Source organism: Vombatus ursinus, unplaced genomic scaffold (genome assembly GCF_900497805.2).
Source record: "Vombatus ursinus unplaced genomic scaffold, bare-nosed wombat genome assembly UNPS02015358.1, whole genome shotgun sequence".
Classification (NCBI taxonomy): Eukaryota; Metazoa; Chordata; class Mammalia; order Diprotodontia; family Vombatidae; genus Vombatus; species Vombatus ursinus.
The window spans coordinates 2,198,066-2,219,959 of NW_020955136.1; positions in this window are offsets into that span (position 1 = coordinate 2,198,066).

Here is a 21,894-nt window from a genome sequence, read left to right on the forward strand (position 1 = left end):
ACATTGGCCGTGTCCAAAAACATATGCCTCATTCTGTATTTTAAGTCAATCGCCTATCTAGAAAGAGGTAGGTGGCATGATTCATCTTCGTTCCTTTGGATTCATGATTTCTTATCGAATTAATCAGAGGTCTAAAGTATGTAAAAATTCTTTTTCTCTATAAGTTTGTTGTCATTGTATAAACTGTTCTAGTTTTGCTCATTTAATTCTGCATCATCTTATAGAGATCTTCCAGTATCCTCTGAAACTGTCCATTTCGTTTTGTCTTATGGCACAATAGCTTCATATCCCACAATTTGTTCAGTCATTCCTCAGTAGGTTCCTTCATTCAGCTTCCTTCATTTCCAGTTTGGGGCTAATATGCCAAGAGTTGCTACAAATAGTTTTGTACATATAGGTCCTTTTCCTTTTTGATCTCTTTGGGGTAAAGTCTAGTAGTAATATATAGCAGGGTCAAAAGGTATATATTATTAAATAACTTTTTGGGCAGAGTTCCAAATTACTTTTCTTAATGACTGGACCAATTGACAGCTCCACCAAGAGTGGACAAATGTGCCTGTTTTCCCACAGCTACTCCAGCGTTTGTCATTTTTTTTTCTTTTGTTATCTTAGCCAATATTATGGGTATATGTTGGAACGTCAGAGTTGCTTTTATTTGCCTTTATGTATTTATTAGTGATTTGGAGCACTCTTTGATACAGATATTAATAGCTGAGATTTCTTCCTTTGAAAACTGCCTTTGATCATTTATCAATAGAGGCATGGCTTTAGTCTTAGAAATTTCAATCCTTGCCTTAACATATCTTGCATATGAAACCTTTATCAAAGAATCTTAGCACAAAAACTTTACTTTGTTACTTGTTTTCCATAGAACTTAAACTACATTAGATTTGCTTCTGCAAAAACTCTTAGGTTTTATGGAATTAAAATTGTTTAGTTTATCTTCCGTCATTCTTTCTATTACTTGTTTAGTCATGAACTCTTTTCCTACCCACAGATCAGAAAGGTAATGCCTTCAGTGCTCCCCTAATCTGTTCACGATGTCACATTTCGTGTCTGAATCATGTATACATTTTGAATTTTATCTTGGTGAATGGTGTCACATGTTGGCCTATGCCCCAACTACTTGCCAGTTTTCTCGGAAGGTTTTTGTCAGGTAACAAGTCCTTACCCCAGTAACTGGTGTCTTTCCAGTCATTGAATGCTGTATCACTGTGTTCCCTTGCGTCTTCAAGTTGCCTACTTTATCTGTTCCGTTAGATTGTAAGCTCCTTGAGGACAGGGACTGTCTTTTACCTCTTCACTTTTTCTATCCCCAGTGCGTAATACAGTGCCTGACACATAGTAGATACTTAATAAATGTTTGTTGATTGACCTATTTTTTAACCAGTACTAAAATGTTTTCATGATAATTGCTTTGTAGTATAGTTTGGGATCTGGTACCAATAGACCCTTTCCTGTTACTTTTAAGATTCTTTACCTTACATTCTTCCAGGTTAATTTCATTATTTTTCTAGTTCTATAAAATATTCCTTTTGGTAGTTTCATTAATATGTCACTCAGTAAGTTAATTAATTTCGGTAATAAATTTTATCTTTGTATTCATATTGTTCCTGAGTATATCTTGGTAGAAATATTATACTTTCTGTAGTTATTTTGAATGGAATTTATCTTCCTAACTCTTCTGCTGGTTTTTTTTTTGTATTATACCAAGAATTCTGATGATTTATGTGGATTTATTTTCACATGCTGTAATTTTGCCGAATTTATCAGCTGTTTAAGGGTTTTTTGGGGTTATAGGGTTTTCTACATAACTTATCATATCGTCTATGAAAGTTGCTAATTTTGTTTACCCTTTGCCTATGCTTTTGTCTTTAATTTCTTTTTCTTGTCTAATTGCTATAGCTAGCATTTCTAGGACTAAGTTAAATAGTAGCAGTAAGACTGGACATGCTTTCTTTAGCCTTGATCTTATTGAAAAGGCCTTTTTCTCAGGATTTCTCCTTTGTATTTTATTTGGGGTTTTTAATTTCATAAATATTTTAGTTGCCTGTCCACTTTATTGATATCTTTTCTCTTTTATTGATGAAAGTATTATGTAAAAGTTCTCATAAGGACTGCTTTAGGTGCACGTAAGTTTTGGTACATTATCTCACTGTTGTAATTTTCTTTGATGAATTTATTATTTCTTTGATTTTTCTTTGACCCAGCAATTTTGGGGGGATTAATTTATTTAGTCTCCATTTAATTTTTAATGCGTTCTTTAAAGTTTCTTATTGAATATATTTTTATTGTATTGTCATATGTACAGGATTAGTATTTCTGTTTTTCTGAACTTGTTTGTTCATGGTTAGGTTTTGTAAAGCTGCCACGCATGGATGAGAATTGCATAAATTCCTTTCTGTTCCCATTCAGTAATCTCCAGAGCTATGTCATCTCTATTTTCCTAAAGTTCTTTTTGGCTCCTTTTTATCTTTTTGTTATATTTGCTTGGATCTGAAAGATGTATGCTGAGGTTCCCCATATGGTGATTTTGTCTAATTCCCCCTGTAATTTGATTGTTTTCCTTTAAGTATTTAGGTGCTATGCTATTAGATGCATATGTGTGTATATTTGTATTAAGTATTGTTGTTGATTCATTATCTGTGATGCCTTTTAAAGGCATATATGTTAATATGTTTAACATAATGTAATCTCCCTAGTTATCTATTTTTGTTTGAAATATTTTTTGGTTAATAATAATGGTTTTCATATGACACTTTAAGATTTGTCAAACATTTTACATATGATATCTTATTTGATTCTCACAAGATCTTTGTGATGAAAGTGCTATTTGTTCCATTTTACAGATGAAGAAACTGAGACTGAGAAATGTTAAGTAACTTGCCCAGGGTTTCACAGTTTGTAAGTGACTGAAGCAGAATTTGAACTTGGGTCTTTTTGACTCTAAGTACACAACCCTACCTAGTTTACCTGAAGCATAATATGTTCCATTCTAGTTCATTATTTAACTCCATCAATCTTTGTGTTTTAAGTGTGGATCTTGTTTAAAAAAAATGTTGGACTCAGCTTTCTTCTTTCATTTTATGTGTAAGTTCATATCACTCACATTCATGCTTACAATTGTTAATTATATAGTTTCCTCCATCTTGTCTTATACTATTCCCTCTTACATCAACCTCCCTCCTTATAAAGAAGGATATGGGGGGAGAATTATTTGACTAACGTATGTAATCTAGAATCGAAGCTATTCTATTGTTTCTCTTCTTCCCCATCCCTGATCCCAGATTTTTACTATTCTTTTGATCCTCCCTTGGTATTCCCCTCTCCTTATTTCCCTCTTAAGTTGAATTTATTTCTATAGGATGGGCATGTGTGTGTGTGTGTGTGTGTGTGTAAAACTTTACTTTGCCCAGGCCAGAGGGAAATGAGAGTGTGACTGAATATTCATATGTGATATACTAAGTTCCCTCCTCCTTTCCTCTCCATTAGAGTCACTGTGGTCAGGTCAGATGGTTTTCTCTCTTTGACATTATCTAGTTTTTTTTTTTTAATGAGAGTATACACCTTACGTCTTCAGGGATTTTAAAAAAACTGTTTTTTTTTAATATTCTTTGTCGTCTCATGTAGTTGGTATTTTCCTTCTACTCGTTCTAAATTTGAGGGAGTTCATTTCTTGAGTAAGATGATTATATGGTAAGAGTTTTTCATTCTTCTTCCCCCACTATCCCCATACTTGTTGGTTCCTTTAGTATTTTATTGTGTATCTCACTTCACTTTTTTCGAGATACTCTTGTCATTACTGTAGCCAGGGAATGGTTTTCTCTGAGATTCTACTTGTGGTGTTTCTTATTCTGCGGCTACTCTTGGGATACTCAGGTCACAATAATTCTTCATTTTGCATGATGATTTCTCTTGTTTATTTATATCTCCAGCCTCAATGTCTTGATTGAAAATTTGTGCTTAGGGTAGACAGCTTTCCCTCCTTAAGCTGCACTCTCTGTAGGAATTATTTGGTTTTGTATTTCTGCTGACTCTAGTGCTCAGGGAAGCCCTGTGTTGGGCACTGTTCTGGTCTTGTCCACTCCTCCAGGTCTCTTAAGTGATTTTTTTTAAAAGAAAGCCAACTGGGATTTTTGTCTTCTTCGCCTCCTTGCTTCCCAATGTAAGGTAACCCTATGTTCCTTCACAGTTGTTCTCAGGATAGCCCTGGCCTAAACTAGTTATCTGTCCCAAGACAGCAGTGAGCCCAAGGTTAATGAATGTATGCTAAGGCCAAGCTGCCCAAAAGAACAATCCTGACCATAGAAACACTCTTCCTAAGGGCAGCCCCACTTACCCTGATCTGTCTGTCTCTATTCCCAAGCTTTCAAGTCCTGACTGTGATGTCCAAGGCTGTCATATTATGGCACCCTTGTACTTAATTTTGTGACCAGCCATGCTCTTTCAGTAAACCCCACTTGGATAAGTTATGTGATGGGCTTTTCTTCCCCTTTTTTAGGGATGAAGTAGTAGCACCTCTCACCTAAACTACCTATTTAGAGAGCATTTGCTCAGGAGCACTGGGGATAAGAATAGCAAAGTGAGACAGTCTCTGCTCTCAAGCAGGTCACATTCTAATAGGGGAGACAACATCTATGGAAAGATCCCATAGTCCTTAGGGCCTGCAGCAGTAAAGCAGATGCTATTGCCTCTACTTTAATGTTATTTCTAGTGATAAAATCACATCCGTTTCTGAGGTTGACACATTGGACAGCGACAAAGACTTTGGGGGCAAGAACTTGCTTTGCTGAGGTTGTAGGCCCTGCAGGAGCCAGGCTGCATCTCCACTGGGGTTCCTTCCCAAGATGATGGTTGGGGGCACCAGACTGGAAGCATTACTCTTCCCAAGGCTCTTGGGCTAAGAGTCCTGGGCTCTCTCCATTAGTGTCTGTGGGAAGATGGTGGTGGTTGGACGTGGCCAACACATGCTGCTTGGGCTGGAAGCATTACTGGTGGTAATGTCACTCCTAGGGCTCCTGTACTTATCTGCATGTTGGTGGGAGTTGGTCAGCAGTTGTTGGTAGTAGTGATGAAGTAGGTGGGCTCTAGGCTAGAAGCAGGTCTGATAGTTTGGGGGGCGCTTGGGTTCAGGGTCCTGGGCTGTCTCCATCAGGATTCAAGGGGAGAGTGTGATCAAGGTGCTTTGACTTGCTTCTCCTTCCCTTGAATAGAGGAAAAATAACTGAGGATAGGATGACTTGGTAGTAATTTTTTGCCCACAGTCTCTTTGTCTGAGTGTAGCTCTAAATTTTTGTCTGTATATATCTCCACCTCTTGACTAAACGCTATATTACTCTTTCTAGAGCTGTCTTTACTACTGTATACCACTCTCTCTCTCATTATCTGGGATCATTTGGCTGCTGTGACCCAGAATGTGGTCCAACATGCCACTGGTGTATGCAATGGGAAATGCATACCCTTCTCCCTCACCAGCACCCCCTCACCCTGGGAATATGGCATAGCAATGCTGTAGAGATGTTTTCATTGCCACGTACATGTGGTTTCCCCAGATATAAGGGGAGCTCCCTGAGGCCAGAGATTCTTCTATTTCTATCACAGTATCCTTAAGTGCCTAGAATCATGCCTGACAAACAGTTGGCACTTAATAAATGTTGACTGACTGACAAAGCCCTGTGTAGGATTGGATCCCTGGAGGTCACATGTTGACTTAGAAAACCACAGATTATCTATGTTGTATTGTATTTTTATTTATTTTGTAAAACATTTCCAAATTCCATTTTAATCTGGTTCTTATTGTGCCTGCCTGGGGTGGTCTGCTGAGAGTTTAAGCCCTCTGTCTGAAGGCATACAAAAAATCTCAACTGCAGCCCCCCCTTTTGGCAGATGTGTATTCCACTCTGCTGCAATAATTTTTGCTGCCATGTTAAGAATGAATCGATTTCTTGGAAGTATAGCTGCTTATAACTTCATCTATGGCAACAGATTGGTGTTAATTTCTCCCTCCTCCCAAGTAGTAGCTTTTGCAAGAAGCTTAACCAAGCACCTTTCTGCCCCGTAATTCTGAGATACTACTAGCTTCTTCTTAGGCTGTTCTCAGGCTAGTACTTGAACTGGACGGTCTCTCTCTACCCTGATTTGACAGCTCTTTCCCAAGCCTACTGGATATGTACCATTTTTAGGCTAATGGGGAGAAACTGTTCACTCTACCCCTCTGTACCATAGCTGAGAGCACTGAATGTGTGGCAAGGATGAGTGGAGAATGAGCTAAGTGGCAACAGAAGTTTTTTTTTTTCCTCTCTTTTTTTTGTGAGGCAATCAGGGTTAAGTGACTTGCCCAAGGTCACACAGCTAGTAAGTGTCAAGTGTCTGAGGTCAGATTTGAACTCAGGTCCTCCTGACTCCAGAGCTGGTGCTCTGTCTACTGCACCACCTAGCTGCCCCCTTTTTTCTCTTTCTTCTGAGGGTCCAGCATAACTTGCCCTCCACAGCCATAGGAGGGCATAGAACATGAAGATCAATTCCTGGAAAGAGAAGAATGTTGGAGGCAGGCATATTTTGGAACTCATGTAGCTATGCTTCAATAAATCCACATCAACAGGAAACTTCTGTACATGTAAGTCTTAAGTTTTCTAGGCATGCAAGTTAAGGTTTTAGGGACTCAGAGAGTATGTCTGTCTGAAGATTACCTGTAAGGCCAAGTCTTAGGTAACACCAAGATCACAATCCAAGAGGCCTAGAGCAGCCGTGTCAAACTAAACTGTACGTAAGGATCCCTGTGGGAGCATACTGATTTTGAAAACCACCTGTTAACTTATGTCTTATTGTATTTTTTTACGTATTTTGTTAAAAATTTCCCAATTATGTTTTCATGTGGGCTGTATTGTTGACCCCTCTAGCCTAGACAAGAGGCAAGGTCTCCCAATGTCCCGGTTTTGAGGTTTCTAGGTCTTGAGATCAAGCCTTGAACTGAAGGTCCTCCATGTTTGTTCTTACAGTCTGAGGAATAGCATGACCTAGATTTAGAGTCTTAGATACTTAAGGAGAGCTTGGGATTAGGTCTCTAGGACTTGAGGCTCCTACACCTTAAGACCACCATTTTGGAAACCTAATCTAGGGACTGGGGAATGGAAGTCTAGGGACTTAAAATCCAAAGCATTGCAGGCTACTGCCTTCGTGACCTGGAGCCTTCACAACTGAGACTTGAGGTCTCAGAGGTTCAAGACCTGAAGTCATTTAGATCTAAATCCATATTTTAGAGACCCCAAGACCCAGGCGTTTTCATGTAGCCGTACTTGTTGATTATTGAAAAGTTGCTTCAGTATAGCAGCATGGCCCCCAAACTGTATCTGCCTCTGACATTCTTCACAGACCAGCAATGGATCTTGAGAGAGATTTCTACTTATAAGCAAATACTTGCTTCATAATCTGGCACTTGTGGTTAGAGATTAGTGTTTGGTATACATGCACATAAGCTTGTGGTAGGAGTGGATGTTATGGGGGGCAGTTTCTCATAACTGAACAATGACATTTAGTAATTTGGGGAGACAGCCTCCATACTATCCTGAGGATGGCCATGGAAGAAGGAAGCTCCCTTTATCTTCAAATACAGAGTGGGTGCTATCCAGAAAGTCTAGTCAAGCTTCTTGCACAAGTTTCTCAGGAATAAAAAAGTAACCAAAACCCAAGTTAGAGTTATGCAAACTATGAGACTATAAATTGGCATGTTTTCAAGAAAACTATTGCCTTTGATTGTACAAGCAAAAAAAAAATTCCCAATACCCCCTATTTAATAGTTTTCTAATACTTAAAAGAAGAATCTTCCCCAAAGGCTTTCGGTAATGATGATTATTACTATTATGACTATAAAATTATAGTCATATTTTTACTATATAATTCTTATTTATTATAAATGGAACCAGTCCATCAACAAGCATTATTAAGTGTTTCTCTTATTTCAACCATTCTGCCAGGCACTTAGGATACAAAAAGCCTTTGACCTTGAGGAGAATTTCAGAAGAAAGAATCTCTTCACATGTGAGTGAAGACAGCTTTGGATAAGAGAGGGGCATGAGAGTAGAATCAATAGCACCTCTAATCCTGAGCTGTGTCTCAGCAGTCACTTAAGTCCCTGGCCAACCAGAATGCTATGAGAGTTCCATACAGATAAGTACATGTGTTTCATATAGGACAGATGCATAGTTTTAAGAAACAGAAACAAGAGTAGAGAAAGTTACATAGAAACAGAGAGAGAAATCCAAGAGTTGGATACATGGAGACAGCTCTGAAAAGAGGAGAGTCAGAAGATAGGGACAAAGAATTTGAGTTCGAACCATAGGTAGCTAGAGGCTAAAAGACCTAGTAGATCCATGGGAGACTTACCCAACCAAATCAGGGGACTAAATTCCAAGACTCAGGTGCAGACTTACATCTGGAGTCCTAGAGACCTACAGACTTAAGGAACTAAATTTCTAGATTTAGTGACATAGAAACCAAACAATTCTAAACGTAACCTTCTAGACCTAGAGAACAAAATCCGTAGACTTAGAAGGCCAGATAAAACATGTGCTAAGTGCTGAGGGAGGGTAGCAGGCATGCAGTGGCAGGGGTTGGAAATGGGGGCTAGGAATGGGGTGAAGGCCTTGCTCCATGCAAGGTAAAAGAAAGTTTATCTATTAGAGTCTAGCCTCTCTCAGCAAGAGTCCAAGGTTCTGTTAAGGTGAGGTGAGGGTGACGATGAGAGCACAGGCAGCCTACTTTGGAAATGGCGGTCTGCAAGTGACTGAAGACCTCAAGAATTAAATTTGAAGCTCTTGGCTCGAAGACTTGGAGATCCAAGTCCCCAGAGTTAGAGACCCTAGGATAACATGTACCTAGACCAAGGAAACTGAACCCTAATACTTAGAGCCAGTCAAACCCCTTCCACTTCCGGGGGGCGGGGAGGGACTCCATGCATGATTAGACTTGAGAGCTGCCTGAGGTCCATTACAACACTTGAAATCTGTAATTCTGTGACTCAAGTCCAGAGCCAAGTCTCTAGGGTGCTTTCTCTGGTCATCTAAGACAGAAGGAAAGACCTAATGAGGGGCTATGTGGTCGAAGTTAATGGCACAGTGTAAAAAGAGAGGCTGACAGAACTCACCTGTGCCACGAGGCTTCAGTAGGAGTTGTAGTCTCGTTGTGCAGTTCCCAGGATGATAGAGAAGGGAACCATAAGATGGCTGCTGACATTCCTTCCAGATCAGTGGTAAGTCTTGATATCCCATCAACTCCCTTGTTTTCAGTGAGCAAGAAGCATTGCCTCTTCAGCAGAGGAGAACTGGAGCCTAAGAAGAGAAGGAGAAAAATTTTCATTCTTCTTGTCACTTGTCAGCAAATTACTGTTTCACAACCTGGCCTTGAAAGCTCAGGAATCCTGTTTATCACATGTGCTTGAGCCAGCAGCCAGTCTTTTGACACTTTGGGCACCACAATCTTGGCACACTCAGCACCGTTGAGAGGCAGCTGATAGCAAAGGCTAGCCAGCCTGCCCTGGGTGGGAATTATACTGACAACTGCCTTGGAAGAAGTTAGCATTGTCACAGAATGGGGAAAACTGGGTGAGGCTGTAAGAAACACATAGAAAGCTGGTTCAAGCTTCTTGAAAAAGTTACTTGGGAAAAAATAATAACTGTCAAAAAGCAGAAGATATGGAAGAAGCAGTACAGCCCAGCTGCCCCAACAAAGATCTAGAAAGAATGCCAGACTGAGTAGTGATTACAAAATCAAAGGAAAAATCATAGTGAGCCATTTTTTCCAGCCCCCATTCAAACGCTGAGGCAGGCACTACAGCAGAGGGGTGGCTCTGCTTCTCTGACTCCAGAGCTGTGCTGCAGATTAAGTTCCTGGGCATGGGCAAAGGCTGAGGGCTAACTGTCTATGGAAGCTCCACCCGTGAGGAAACATGCGATTGTGTTGCCTACACACAAACTGGGGTCTGGAGCCTGAAAAGTCCAAGATGGCAGCCAGACAGCATCCAATATTAGATGCCACAGGGCAGAACTGTTCATCTCACCAGCCCAAGCGGCCCCTTTGTTCTTTAAAAGAAGAGGTACAAAGCCTAGAGTCCTTGGAAATTAATGATTTCATGATATGTGAAATATAATTACAAAGTCAAAGGAATGGAAAAAAAATTAAAGGAAGGTATCTTAAATAAAAATGACCTGAAAACAGATCAAGGAGAAATAGCAAGTATTCCTAAACCTTCAAGGCCATATTGTGAAACAATAATGTGCTGATAAATGAGAACAGGAGTAAAATTTTTTCTCTTCTCTCAGGCTCAAATTGTACTCAGCTGAAGACCACTCTTTTGAAGATTCAGTGCTACTTTTCCCTTGCAAACATAGGAACTAATGGGACAAAGACTCATCAATCATCGGGAAGGAATGTCAGCAGTCATTCTGTGACACCCTACCGTATCATAGAGACACCTATTCAGCTATGCTATAACTGGACTGACTCCCCAAAAAGGAGCCTGGATATAATATTTCCAGAAATAACAATAAAATCTCAGGAGCATTCTAGCCAAAATCCAGAGCTTCAGGTCAAAGGAAAAATGCTTCAAGCACCCAGAAAGAATTAAAATACAAAGGAGCCACTGTCAGGATCACACAAGTTCTAGCAACTACCACATAAAGCTACAGAGAGTGTGGAATATAATATTCTACAAGGCAAAAGATCTAAGATTACAACCAAGAATATCTTACCTGAAAAACTGAGTATAATCATACAGGTGAAAAGACCTTTAATGAAACAGATAACTTTCAAGCATTCCTGATGAAAAGATCACAGCTCAGTTAAAACTGTAAACAAATATTAGGAAATATAAGGGACTATAAGGACATTGTATTTACAATCTAATAGGAAGCAATGATACGTGTCCCCCAGAACTCTAATGTCGTCAGGGGTCACAGAAGGAGTGAAGACAGAAACCCTGAGAGTGCTTTTGTGATGTTTTGATAATCTTGAAGAAGAAGAGAGATAACCTAGAGGAAAAAAGGAAAGGAAAGGTGGGGAAATTTGTCATTTAATCAGAGTCTACAGGTACAAGTCTACACAAACAAGAAAAGGTAGGTATCATTTGAATCTCTCTTTCATCTGAATTTGTCAAAGGAGAGTCGGTAGAACACACACAAAGATTTTGGTGTAGAAGTGCATTCATGAGAAGGGAGAAAATTAAGAGGAAGAAAAGGTTCAGAAAGTTTCACGAATAAAAGAAATTTAACCTAAGAGGATAGACTGTGAGGAGCAATTTAAAGAGAAGAAAGAACTGAGAACTGGAAGCAAAAAAAATCTACCTTGAATTAACTAAAAAAATAAAACTAGGAACTGTTTTGTGAAAGGAAAACAAAATAAATAAAACCTTACAAAGTTTAATCAAATAAAGGAAGAGGAAAATTGACAACAAATGAAGACAAAGTAAATCAGAGAATATTTTGTCCGACATGCAAGTAAAATGGATGAATATTTACACAAATATAAAATATCCAGATTAACAAAACAAGACAGAGACTTTAAACAACCTAATATCAGAAATTGGACAAACCATAGGACCAGAAAGATTTATAAGAAAATTGTATTCAACATTCAGAGAACAATTAATTCAAATTATACACAATATGCTGTCAAAAAATAGGAAAGGAAGATTTTCTATTAAATTCCTTCTATCATACAAATCTGTTCTTCACACCTAAATCAGAGAGAAAATAGAAAAGGAAACTATACATAAATAGCCTATAAAATACTGAAGCAAAAATTTTAAACAAAATATTAGCAAAGAGGAATGTATCACAAAGATAATGCATTATGACCAGATTCGTTCATATCAAGCCCATTATAAACAAATAACCATATAAATAACAAGGGACAATAAAAAGATAAGTTTGTCAACAGATCCAGAAAAAGTACCTAATAAAATACAAAATCCAATTCAGTGTTTAAAAAACTCTTTCCTCAATATGATAACTATTATCAATCTAAAACCAAGAGCTAGTATTGTATGTAATGGGGATAAACTAGGGGTTTTTCCAGTAAGAAAAGGGGTAAAGCAAGGATGTTCATTATCACTGCTACTATTTAATAAAGTGCTTGAAAGGCTAGCTATATAGCAAAAAGAAATTAAGAGAATAAGCATAAGAAAAGAGGAAACTAGTATCATTTGATATTCTAGAGAACCCTAGAGAGTCAACAAAAAATAATTGAAGCAAATTTGAAGGATATAAATAAATCATCAACGTTTCTGTTTAATTATCAACAAAAACCCAGCAAGGACACAGGAAGAAAAATGCCATTTAAAATACCTACATAATATTTGGGAGTCTACCTACCCAGATACACCTAAGAATTAGATGAATACAAGTATAAATCACCCGTGGAGTAATATTCATTGCTCAGGGATACATTGAACCAAAATAACTTAAAATGACAAAACTACTTAAATTAATTAACTTTCTTAGAGCCAAAGCTCTATAGAGCTAGAAAAATAATGTGTGTGGGGGGGGAGGAAGTGAGAAGGAAGGGGCCTAGCAGTCATAGATCTCAAACTATACTACCAAGAAGTAATCATACTGGTTTATAAATAGGCCCATCAAAAGGTCAGATAAACCCAAAGACCTTAGCTACTAGAGAAAGAATTCACTTTTTTGGCCATAAGTGCTGGGAAAACTGGAAAGCAGTCTGTCAGAAACTAGGTATAGACCAACATCTCACCCTATATATTAAGACATACTAAAACTAGGTATATTACTTCAACAAAATGTGAGTGACATCATAAATTAAAGGATGAAAGAAGAAATTACCCTATGAACTATGGATAGGGGAAGAATTCTTAATCAAAGCATAATTTTGATATAAAATTTTAAAGGTTTTTCCACAAATAAAACCAATGCAGTTAAAATTATAAGGAAATTCACTAATAATTAAATATAAATAAAAACTACTCCAGCAAAGTTGCCACAAAGAAAAGGAAATGGGTGGAGGTGCTGTGGTAAAATAGGAATGTTGGGGCTGGCTAGGTGGCGCAGTAGATAGAGCTCCAGCCTTGGAGTCAGGAGGACCTGACTTCAAATTTGACCTAAGATACTTGACACTGTGTGACCCTGGGCAAGTCACTTAACCCCACTGAAAAGCAAAAAAAAAAAAAAATACACTATTGGTGTAGCTGCAAAATGGGCTGGCCATGACAGAAAGCAATTGGGATTGCTACCTAAAACAGCTGCTAAATTGTGCATGCTCTTTTGACACAGTAATATCACTGCTAGGTCTGTACTCCAAGAAGGTTAAAGAAAGAGACCCATATGTACAAAAATGTTTGTAACACCTCTTTTTTTGTAGTAGCAAACAACTAGACATTAAGGGAGTGATCAAGACTTGAGGCATAAATGAACAAATTATGGCATATAAAGGATGAAATTCTACTGTGCTATAAACGGTTGCAGAGAAAACTGGGAAGACTTAAGAATTCAGATCAATTGCAATCACCAACCATGTCAGAGGACCAATGGTGAAGAAGCTGCCCACCTCCTATCAGAGAGGTGACAGACTACAAATACAGAATAAGACAAACATTTTTTAACATGGCCAATGTGGTCATCTTTATTGTTTGACTATGTGTATTTATTCCAAGAATTTTGTTTTTCTTTTATGAATAAAATTTAATTAAAAAGAAAATTAATTTATAGCTTGCATACCAAAAGTTTGAAATTGCAAGCGATTATATTTCAAAGAAAACTATTACCTTAGCATCCAAGACAAAAGATCCTGATAAACTATATTTTTAAAAAATTACTTCTACTTAGGAAAAAAATTCTCCCTAAATGTAGACTGCACTTATAGTTTCATAATACCATAAATGATAGAGACTCTGATACATAGGGGGCTCTAATGTCCAAGACTGAGACTGAAGTCCAATCATGTAAAGGAGCCCTGGAGAGATGCATGAGAGTCCTTGGCCTCAAAGATATTTCCTCCTATCAAGATAAATGACATGACCACATCTGAATAAATGCAAAAGATATACAAAATAAATATAAAGTTACTTTGGGAGGAAAACACTAGCTGCTGAGAGGCTCAGGAAACGTACCTTACTGCTACAAATAGAACTCTATGCATCAGTGCTGCCTGAAATCATGAGTGATACCAGGCAGATAAATCAGTATTTGCCCAGAACAATGGGTAAACAAGAAGTGTGTCTGTGTGTACAAATATACATACAGAGTATTATTACAATAATACATTATGTATTAATATATACTACATATGAATACCCACATGCATATATCTGCACACAAACATATGTTATATCAATGTTAGAGAGAGATACATAGACAGATACTTAGAAAAGAATTAGAGATAGAGAGAGGTACGTAGAGATAGAACTAAATAGAGAAGTGAATAAGGTTAAAGATGACATAGGTATGCATACCCATATGTGTGAATATATATTATACAGAGAGGAATATATATATATATGTATGTATATGGAAATAGAAACAGATGTATGCACACAGAATGAGTTTTACATACACAGACAAAAAGTGATAGAGATGAGAACTATACACATTGAAAGATCCAGAGAGATGTAGATATACACATAAAGGGAGATCTTTATGATCTCTATTGCTTCATAGAGTAAACAAAGAAAGAGAGAGAGAGATGGAGTTAGGAAGATATAAAGGGAGCTAGTTGGAGAGAGTTAAATAGAGAATAATTAAGACAGAGAGGAAAATAAGAGACATAAGGAGAAAGACAGGGACTTGGAACCTTAGATTTAGAAAGCTAGAGATGAAGGCTTAAAGGCCTACACTGAGGACTAGAGACTTGACAAGATGTAGATGCTACAGTGGGTGGATAAGTTAAAGCAGAGCCATTCCATTTTGTTTTTCTAATAATTAGGAGAAAATATTCTCTATGGATGATTATTTACTAAGTGCTCCTACCACACCAGTAAAAAAAAAATTAAGAATAGAATAACACATAACTTACCTATCCAAATGGGATTTACTGAAGGCTATAACATGACAAGCCAGGCCCCAAGATGATAAGGAAGGGCATATGCACGTGACTAACTCCAACATTCCTCCTAAGTAAAGGATGATGGGTCTTTATGTCCTGGAAGTCCCTATGACTGTGGAGGACAAGCTGCAGGGAAACTTCAGAAGCATGGTCTTCAGCAGCATAGACCTTTGGTAAAGTACAATGAGAGTCTGAGAAAGAAAGGAAAAAAAATGACTTTTGTTGTCACTTATCAATTTCTGACTTTACAATTTGGCCTTACAGGTACAAGCCTCTCTTTTCTCTCCCTCCCTTTTCCCTCCAGAAAATTTAAAAAAAAATTTCAAAAGAAAAAGAAAACTTTTATAAAAAGAAATTAGGATTGAAATTCAGTTAAAAAAAAAGAATTCAAAGAAGAAATTTAGACAAAAAAGAACATGGGCCAACTTTTACTCTTTCAAGGGTCCAAGTCGGGTAGAAGAAGCAGGCTCTGAAATAGGGGAAGCACAATAACAATACTCTGGACAGCAGAGATGATCCAAGCCTTGCAGAAAAATTTGGGATGATGTTTGCCCAAGGAGGAAGTTGCATGTGCCTCCCCCCCGCCCAAACTGAAGAAGAACATTCCTGGATGTGGGTACCCTGAAGCAAAGTCCTGTTGGCCCTGTGTTGGTTATGGCAACATGGAAAAGTGTTCTTGTTGACCACAACTTCAGAACTTTTAATTGAATAAATCAGTCCCTGGAGTTAACAAAATTGCATTTGAAAGACTTTCATAGAATAAACATAAGTGGCATGAACAACAAAATGGAGAACTAGATATTTTTTCTGATCCCTTCAACTTCCCAAACCTCTCCAAAGCAGAAATTACACATGAAAGATAAAGCAACTTTAGCTGAATTTAAAAGAAGGATGAAAATTTAAATTTAAAAGAAGACTAAAAAAACCTCAAACCATGAAGTGATATTCACTGACCCAGAACTTATTTAGCACCCCTCCCCTACCTCCTATGGTACCAGCAACAAGGCTATGCTAGCAGAACCAAGCACCTGATACATGGGTCAGGGCTTGCAACAAAACCCTATCCCCCACCCTGGTCGCCCCTCTCTCTTCCCAGTGCTGTGGAGACCCCAGCTTCAGGCTGCAGAAGTTTCCTCAAATTGTGACAAACAGTATCATGGCAGATGACTCTGTAGCACCAGTCTGGCAATCCTGCCCATGCTGGGGCAGATAATCCCATAATGCCAACATGGCAGTTCTACTGGTATAGAGATGGATGACCCTATAGCTCTCTGAACTGCCAGTGCTGGGCCATATAACTGAGGACCAGAGGAAATGGGTTAGGCTACTCTGTGTAGGGGAGTGGGAAGTTGGGGCTGTGAATCGCTTTACTAAACCTGAGGGAAAGCACAGTATCCAGCTGGGGCCAGTATTGACCACCAGAAAGTCATTGGGGACAGAGACTTGGGCTGGTGAACCTTGAGGTGCCCAATGTGGAAGAAGGTTGAGACACTGAGGACCAGTCCCCAAGGAACCCAGAAAATGAACAGGGAAAAATGGGGGGATGAGAGAAAAGACTGAAATTATCAAAGATCTCAGGAAGAAAACTCAAAGACCTTAAACATTAGAAGATAAATCAACAATGAAGACATTAACAACAGAAGGAAATATGGCCTCCAGATCTAGTAAATGAGTTAAGGCATACATGAATAAATATTGCAAAACAAAGGAAAATGCATAGTAAAAATAGTGGGCAGAATAGAAAACCTGCAATCTGCAATGGCAAGTCTCACCAAAGAAACAAAAGAGAGAACAGACTAGGAATGCAAATATCCAGAAGTAAAGAGAAGCAAAAACCAAAAACTTCAAAAGAAAATATGCAAGAAAAACAAAGACAGGCTGCACAGAGACATAGGATCATGGGTTTCCCAGAAGAACACGACAGGACAAAAATCCTTAATTCCAATAATGCGGGAAACAACAGAAGGGAACTGCCTAGAACTCCTGAAAGTAGAAAATGAAGTACCAATTGAAAAAATTCACAGACCACCTCTAGGGGGAAAAAAAAAAACAAGCCTGCAAACTTCAAGACACATAGTGGTTAAATTTAACACGTCAGGTCGGAAACAAGTTATTCGAGTGATCAGAAGAAAGAGCTTCAAAGAGAAAGGAAAGGGAATTCGAATAACACAAGACTATTCTGTATCCTTCATAAAAAGTAGGATGGAATGAATAATGTGTTCCAAAGAGCAATGGAGTTCACGATGCAGCCCAGGGTGATCTACCTTGCAAATCTGAGCTTAAATGAAGATAAGATGAATGTTCAAGAATAAAGAGGCATTTGAAACATCGTTTAGAAAGAAAACCTGAAACAAAGAGATTATTTGCTTCATGAAGACCCCAAACAATAAAAATGTATGAGGAGTAAGGAAATGAAGCAGCCAAGGTTACAACAACAACAGAATGACAGCAGAAAGACCAATAAGACATTTATTTCAACAAAGAGACAGGGGTAAAAGTGGAAACCTGTGGAGGTAACAGTAAAGAGGTAGGCCTGGGGCATTATGGACTTAACCTGGCAACGCCCTGCCTACAGGTGAGTGTGTGTGTGTGTGTGTGTGTGTGTGTGTGTGTGTGTGTGTGTGTGTGAGATATTACAATATGGGAGATGCATAATAAAGGGGGAGGGGAAAAGGGGTATACAGAGGAATGTGTGCTGTGGTCAAATCAAGAGCTAACAATGAGGGGAAGGAACCTTTAAATCTCAGAAAGAGAAGAACCTACAGGGGAGTGGGTGAGGAGGATAAAAGGAAGGATTGAAAAAGGGAGGAATTGCACCAATAGCATTGGTGGTGGAAGGGGCTTCCATTGATGAATACTCCTACGGGTGAAGAAAGATGGTCTTGGAAGGGAGATGGAGACCTTCAACTGGGTGTGGTCTGTGTGACTTGGTGCTTGAAAAGTCTGCTTTTCTTATCTGGGTGGGAAGAGAGTTAGGAGTCAGAACTCCTGGAGATATCTGGCACCCCCCCCCCATTATCTGGGAGAGTGGGAGAACATGGATTCAGGAAGAAGACTTTAAGGAAAATGAGGAAAAGAAAGGTTACCAAGGGAAGGCATTAGATAAGTGAGATGCTGTCTAATCAAGGACGTGATGAGGGAGGGACCCTAGCATGGAGCAGCCTCCTTCTTGACATGTATAATAATTGCCATTTTTCTGGGAGTGAGGCACAAAGGAAAATAGAAATCCACTGGACAAGCTCTGTAAAGCAATGACAGAAACCACTTGGAAAGGAGAGCCTAGAATGGGTACCTTGGACGTTTTGATTGCATGAGAAATACAGAGAAAAAAAAGTGACCATATAAATAGTAGCGGCCATGAATCAGAGAATAAGGATCTAGAATAGAAAGAAATAGAGGGTGGATAATGAAGTGAGTGAGAGGAATTTTTTTTTTCAAAATGAACACAAGGAAAAATGAAATTTTAAAAAAATAATGAACAGGAGGACTATTTGAAGGGGAAGAGAGAAAGAGGGAAACTACTTGACTAGCAGAGAGGAAAAGAGGAAGGAAGAATTATATAACCAGATAAAAGCAGGAGAGAAAGGAATAAACAAAACCCCAAAGAGAAAGGGGTACAAGAGGAGGAAGGTGAGGGGAAGTGAGCCAGTGGGAAAAGGGCCACCTTAAAAAAAGAAGAAGGTAAAGTAATTGAAGGTACACAGTACTATGTTTATAGCAGAAGAGGGAAAAAAATCATATATTGGTTAAAAGCCCTAACATTACAGACAAATGGAGGAAAATATAAATCTCAGTCTCATAACTCTAAATGTGAATGAATTAAATAATCCAATAAAACAAAAAAGTGACATTCAATAAGAAAACAAAACCCTACAATCCTTTGCTTACAAAATACACATTTAAAAAACAAAGGCATGCACAAAATAAAAATCAAAGTATGGATGTTTTTTACCATTCACCAAGTGAATCAAAAAAAGCAGGAGTTTCAATCATGCTGACAAAACAAAAAAACGAACACTCAAAAATAAAAATGTATAAGCAAAAACTGTATTATGCTGAAAGGAATCAGAAACAACAAAACAATATCAGTAGTAAATTTATATGTTCCAACTGCCTTAGCATCCAAATTCACAAAGGAAACACTAGCTGACCCAGAAGACATAGACAGTAATACAATCGTGACTTCAATATCCCTCTATCAGTTTTGAATAAATCTAACAGAAAAGTAAACAAAAGGGAAAATATGAAACTGAACCAATTCCTAAAGATACTTGAGTTGAAAGAATTATGGCATCTTCTAAATAGGACAGCAAAAGAATATACATATTTCTCAGCACCACATGGAAACTTTACAAAAATTTATCATGTACTAGGGTACAGAGATATTGCCGACAAATGTAAAAACGCAAAATAGTTAATGCATCCTTTACAAGTCATAACACATTTAAAATAATTGTTTCTGGAATAACAAGCAAAAGATAGATACTGAATAATGAAATCCTAAATAATGAGTGGGTCAAAAAACAAATCATATAAACAATAACTATGTAAAAGAAAATGATAATGATGAAACAATATTAGAAAGATGGGATGCAGCAGCTAAACCAGTCCTCAGGAGAAATTATATCCTCATAAACATACATTAACAAAATAGAAAAAGAGAAGGTTAATGAACTAAATATGCATTTTAAAAATTAGAAAGCCAACAAACAAACCTAAAATAAGCACAAAAGAGGAGAAACTAAAAATTAAAAAGGAATAAGTTGGAAACAAAAGAAAACATAGAAATGATAAATAACCCAATCTCAGAAAGGGAAATATATCTAGTTGTATGGGAATTACCCAAGAAAACACTCATAGTCCCGACGGAACTTTGAAAGAACAGTTAGCACCCACACTTCACAAAATATTCTCAGAAACTGAGAAAGAAAGCCTTCTATTAGACTCTTTTTTATAAGACAAATATAGTCCTGATACCTAAATAAAGGAAAGATAAAACACAGAAAAAAGCTACAGGCTAACATCATTAATGAACATTAACAAAAAAAATTTAAACAAAATCTTGTCAGACTACATTGACTTATCCAAGAAATCATTCATTATGATCAAATGGGATTTATACAAGGATGCAAGTATGGTTCAACATTAGGAAAACAACCAGAATAATTAAAAATCCTAACATCCAAATCCACATGATCACCTGAATAGATGCAGAAAAAGCCTTTGATGAAACACAACACTCTTTTTATGCTTAAAACCCTACAATGTACAGCCATAGGAGAGCCCTTCTTCAATAACATAGAAATCATCTATCTAAAACCAAAAATAAGCATCATGTGCAAGGGAATACACTAAAGCCTTTTGCAATAAATATGGGAGGGGTAGAGCCAAGATGGAGGATTGGAGGCAGCAACATAGCCAAACTCTCCCAACATTTCCCTCCAAACAACTTTAAAATAATAGCTCAAATCAAATGTTGTAGAACGGCAGAGCCAACAAAAGGTCAGGGTGAAACATTTTTCCAGCCTAAGATAATTTAGGAGGTTGGCAAGAGAGGTCTATGACACTGGAGTGGGGGCCAATTTGGAACTATGCCCAAAGAGCAATAAAACTGTGCATATCTTTTGATCCAGCAATACCACTACTAGGTCTGTATTCCAAAGAAATCACAAAAAAGGGAAAGGACAGAACTGATGAACTCTGGGTGCAAGCTGAAATATAGTTTTCTCACTTTATTTTTCTCACTGTTTTTGCAAGATGGCTAATATGGAAATATGTTTTGCATGATTTCACATGTATAATTGATTATCATATTGCTTGCCTTCTTAGTGGAGGGGGGAAGGAGAGAATTTGGAACTCAGTTTTTTGATGTAAAAAACAAAAAAAAACATCCAATAAATTTGGGAGTAAAGTAAGGATGCCCCCTATCTCCTGTATTATTTGATAGAGTTCTGGAAATGCATAATAGCAATAAGACAAGAGAAAGAACTTAAAGGCATAAAAATAGGTAAAGATGAGATAAAACTATCCCAATTGTTTGATGATATAATGGTGTACTTGGAAAATTCTAGGGAATCATCAAAGATACTAATTGGAGACAATAGCTTAATCAAAGTTGCAGGCTACAAAATAAATCCTCAGAAATAAATAGTATTTCTATATGATAGTAACAAAAGAAGCAATAATTGAAACTGAAATCCCATTCCAAATAACTACAAAATGCATAAAAGATCTGGGGATCAACCTGCCAAAGTACACCAAACACTTAGTTTCAATTGCATAACGTTCCTTAAAGAAATGAAGAAAATTTAAATGGCTGCAATGATATTCAATGCTTGTGGAACGATTAAGCCATTTAATAAAAATAACAATACTACCAAAGTAAATTTATACTTTTAATGCCGTATCAGTCAACTTACTAAGGAGATACTCTAAATAACTTGATAAAATTATAATAAAATTAATTTGGAAAAATAAAAGAACTAGAATATCAAGGAAAATGATGAAAAGAAGTAGAGGCAAAGGGAGAATAGCACTTCCAGACCTGAAACTAAAGCAGCAATCAACAAAACCATCTAATACTGGTAGAGAGAGACAGAAAGACACAGAGATAGGAAAAGATAGATCAATGAATAGTTTGGACAAAGGAGAATCAGAAAACAAAATAGCTAGGAAAAAGCTTATTATTTGATAAAAAAAAAACCTGCAGGGAAAAGTAGAAAACATTTTGGGAAAAATTAGACTTAGACCAATACCTTATGCCATATCCCACAATACATTCTAAATGGTTACATCATCTTAATATTAAAGATTATACTATAAAAAATTAGAAGAGAAACAGAT